The following is a 4,234-nucleotide window of genomic DNA, read 5'->3' as shown; positions in this document are numbered from 1 at the left end:
TCTTCTTCTTCTTCTTCTTCTTCTTCTTCTTCTTCTTCTTCTTCCTCTTCTTCTTCTTCGTCTTCTTCTTCTTCTTCTTTTTCTTCTTCTTCTCTCTGCCCCCCACCTCTCTCTCGCGCGCTCTCTCTCTCTCTCCCTCCCTCTTCCCCCCTCCTCCCCACCGCTCATCTATCTAGCTCCTGGTCAATGATTTTCCCAGACCTAGGCCCAGGCCAACTCTTGTTTTGTGTAATTTCGCCCAGGTCCCAGTCCCTGGCCCCCACGCAAATCTGGCCTGAAAATCGAGCCTGTGTACAGAATTGAGTCGGACTTCCTTCACAGGGGACTCCTGCAGCCCGAGAAAGGTTGTGAATTGGAAGCACACGCTGTAGGCAGCTGGGGCAGCTTTGAGTAGGAGCTCCGGGAAATCTACCCTAACCCAGGGTCCCTGCTGTGAGCAGCGGCACCAGCCAGGTAACCCTGTTCTCAGTGGGAGACACCGGTTACCCACCAGGGAGGCCAGAAAAGAGAGCATTTCGCTCCGACCTCGGGCCTTCCCACAGGCGTGTCCTCCATACTCCGAGGGACGGCCGAGGTTCCGTTTCGTTTTTAAACGTGGAATTATGATTGCTGTTAATAAAAATATCTGGCCCAGTAGCCTAATGGGATGAACCCAGCATTAAATGGCTCCGAAGGGCCTCGCCGCCTTTTCTCCACAGCAAATGTCCCATTCGTCCCTTATGCTGCTCAGCAATGTCCGTGGCCCCAAGCCCGGCGCGTCGGAGGGCGGGGTGCGTCTGGCGCCCGGCTTTACTCCAGATGCCAGGCATGGGGAGGGCTAAGCCGAGGGAGCCCCAGCCACCCCCTCATGAAGTACCCTCTCCCCCACCCTTCCTGCCCACAGCCTCTGTTTTCTCGTTTGTAAAGAAAAGGAGGTAAAAACCCGTTTTATGGGGGAACATAATTGTGAGCGGGATGCGCTCTCTTCAGAATCGCGTCTTCCCAAATGCTCCCGCCGTCCCATTACCGGAATGAGGACCATTCGGCTGCTGCAGATAGGACTTTCTCTCCCATTCTTTACTTTTTTATTAGCCAATCAAAGTGGCTTCCGAAAGCTATTTGTGATTTGTGAAAAATAGTATCTTTCAAAATGCTGAGTTGAAGCATCTCGCTCATTACTCCTTGAATTTATTATTCTAATCTCAATCGTAGAGATAGAATAATGCAGCTATTAAGTTGGGGGGCAAATTCGTTTCTCTGCATTAAATTTTTTTTCTTCCCCACTCCCTCATTGCATAAGCAAAGGAAGGTGCGGACCTGCAAGAGATCTGGGGGTGGGTGAGAGAGGTAGCGAGCGTCCTGAAGGGCTCCTTGAGGGACCCTTGGATAGGCGAGTGGTTTGGTCTCCCCAGTCTTATCTTCCCCAGATAAGATGCCCCAGTGACTGCCTGCTGGCTGGCAAAGTTACCCCGCCCCAATTAGGGAGAACTCAGGACAGGTTGTGCCACAGTCTAGAAGTGAAATTTCCGGTGAGCTGCCCGCAGCGCCGTCCCATTCTCCCTGCTGCCCATTGTGAAAAGCTGGGCCAGCGCTTCCTTGTCGTAATTTTTAACTACCTGTTATAAAATTTATGGGTGGGTTTGTAAAAAGAAACGAGGTCCCTGCATCCGGCCTAGGGAACTGCTTTGCTTTCTATGGAGGAAGTTTGGGGAAGGCATGAGGTATCCCCTCTTGGTCCGGGTTGAGGCACCCAGCCATTGAGATTCCCATGCCAGCTTGATGCGGGACCAAGTGGAGAGCTGCTGGCCTTCAAATCTGCAGCCCGTGGGGAGAGTGACCTGGCTGCAACCCCTCCCCCAGCAAATAGTCTCTATGGGGGAATTTATTCTGGACTCACCTTCAAAATTACAGGTCTGGAAAAACAGGCTGCTCGAAATTTTAGCACAGAAGGTGGAATTCAGGGCAGTAAAAGGTTAGTTTTTCAGGCCTGGTTAGTACATCCCAGCTACCCAGACACTGAATCAGAAAATTTTTCTGAGAAAGGCAGGTGGGTGTGGGCAATCTATCACGATCCAAAAGGCTTACTGCCTTGCACCGCTCCCCCCAAAAAGGAAGTAGAGACCAAGATCTTGGGCTTTAATTTTATTTTTAATTGTAAAAAGATTTCAAGTAAGCCACCGTTTGAACTGGGAAGTGAAACTAGGGATGGTCTTGGGGGGGAATGTTTTTCTGTCTAAGAAAGGGACCCTGGGATGAGGGTCGTTTTGAGGGTCCTAGAAGTTGCCCCCAATTCTCACCTCTCCTGCTAAACTGCAGGATTGCCCAGGGTAGGTCTAGTCCCCTAGGTTCTTCAGACCACTCCAGGTCAGGTTTGGCTGGGTGGTTGCCAGTGGTCTTAGACTACTGTTCCTGTCTAGGGTGGAGTAGGGGTTTTCAGGGGTACCCCATAGAGGGGATGTTGTTCTCTTCCAAGAAAAAAAAAAAGGTAGGGGTAGGGAGGCACCCTTTCAATCCCTGCAACTCACCAGCCATTACTGCCTCAAGGCCACAAATCTTTGCAAAGCTTTGAATTCCCCCGATCCAACCTTAATGCCCCCATTTATTAAGGACAATATTTAAAACTCAGCAAGCCAGGAGAGGCAACCGACCCTCCGTGCTTGAAGCTTTCTTTCGTCTGGGCGTCCGCCCTCAGCTCTTTCCGCGCTCGCCTGCAGCAGCCCGGCCCGTGGGGAGTGGGCGGTGGGTGGGGGTAAGGGTGGGGTGGGGGTCTAGGGATGCTCCCTCTATGAGAGAATTGGGTAAACATGGCGACCGCGGCGCCCATTTGCACACGCTACACAAATGCATCGCATTCCCGGTTGTTTGCAGAAAATTTACAGCTGAGTAATAAAAGTTTACGATCGACTCACAAGTTGGATTGGCCACAAGAAGTCATGTGGATTCCATCCATGAACGTGAACTTTTTATTGTGGTTTGTCCGTTCGGAGCGCTCCGCAGAACAGTCCTCTCTGTAAGAGCCTAACCATTGCCAGGGAAACCTGCGCTGGGCGCTCCCTTCATTAGCAGTTTTTTTTAATTAATCTGATTAATAATTATTTTCCCCCCATTTAATTTTTTTTCTTCCCAGGTGGAGTTGCCGAAGCTGGGGGCAGCTGCAGAGGGTGGGGACGGGAGGGGAGAGACAGAAGTTGAGGGCATCTCTCTCTCCCTTCCCGACCCTCTGGCCCCCAAGGGGCAGGAGGAATGCAGGAGCAGGAGTTGAGCTAGGGAGCTGCAGATGCCTCCGCCCCTCCCCTCTCCCAGGCTGTGTCTCCTGTCCCCTTCTTGCAACTCTCCTTATTTTTGTTTGGCTTTTGGATGATTTTAATTATTTTTATTTTTGAATTTATATAAAGCATATGTGTGTGTGGAGCTGAGACAGGCTCGGCAGCGGCACAGAATGAGGGAAGACGAGAAAGAGTGGGAGAGAGAGAGGCAGAGAGAGAGGGAGAGAGGGAGAGTGACAGCAGCGCTCGGTAAGTGTTTCCTTATTGGTTCAAATATGTAACTAATGGTCCGTAGCTGGGTGGCGGTTTCAAGATAAGAACAGCAGCGGCTTGTCTTCGTTAGGGAGTAGAGGAGGATGGCGAAAGGGTGGGCGCGTAGGTAGTAATGGGGAGGAAAAGTGGGGGGTGGGAGAGAAATGGGGTTAAACTGGAATACTGGTAACTGGTAGTGGGGCGATTGTGTTGTCCTGATGTCACTGTGTGCCAAGTTGGGGGTGGAGGGGCAAGGGAACAGCACCTGTGGGGCTCAAGCTGGCGGTCTAGGGCGCCAGCTTTTAATGCCCACTGTGTCAGTACCTGCTTATTATAGATCTTCGGGCTCTCGGCTAATGGAACTGGGTCGGAGGAGAACTGGAAGCTCAAGCTCCAGGCGGGAGAGAGAACCTAGAGGCTGTACCCATTGCTCCCTAAGCAAAGTCAGTCCCCCAACCCCCAAACAAACTTTCCAGCGTCCCCTCCCTGTCTGGCAGCCTCCTCCCTCCCAGAGAGCGCGACTCCTAGAGCTCACACATGCGCAGTGTGGGCCCAGGGCCGGGCCGCCGAGCAGGAAGCGGGCGCATCTAGGCTGCCGGCGGGTCCTGTTAATTGGCAATTAGGGGGGAGGCTGGTGGCTGGTGCGCGTCAGCCGAGAGGAGAGCGTCTGCCCACCCCCTGCTCCCGCCCCTACTCGGGAGGATGGAAGGGTGGGAGGTGCCCTGCGTTGGGTGGAG

At 52.7% G+C, this 4,234-nt stretch overlaps 2 protein-coding genes across 2 annotated transcripts in view; both read left to right on the top strand.

Moving 5' to 3' along the window:
• The first annotated feature begins 2,936 nt into the window (after window positions 1-2,936).
• HOXC4 (homeobox C4) overlaps window positions 2,937-4,234 on the top strand; it is a 39,241-nt gene continuing 37,943 nt past the window's right edge. Inside the window, exon 1 of the mRNA XM_011930481.1 lies at window positions 2,937-3,494. The gene's annotated coding sequence lies outside the window, so the exon portion shown is untranslated. The remainder of the gene's footprint in view (window positions 3,495-4,234) is intronic.
• Window positions 2,937-4,234, top strand: part of HOXC6 (homeobox C6) — a 14,139-nt gene continuing 12,841 nt past the window's right edge. Inside the window, exon 1 of the mRNA XM_011930478.1 lies at window positions 2,937-3,494. The gene's annotated coding sequence lies outside the window, so the exon portion shown is untranslated. The remainder of the gene's footprint in view (window positions 3,495-4,234) is intronic.

The sequence above is a fragment of the Colobus angolensis genome, unplaced genomic scaffold, assembly GCF_000951035.1.
Source record: "Colobus angolensis palliatus isolate OR3802 unplaced genomic scaffold, Cang.pa_1.0 Scaffold87, whole genome shotgun sequence".
Lineage (NCBI taxonomy): Eukaryota > Metazoa > Chordata > Mammalia > Primates > Cercopithecidae > Colobus > Colobus angolensis.
The sequence above is the reverse complement of the archived record's forward strand: the minus strand, read 5'-3'. Positions and strand labels throughout refer to the sequence as shown.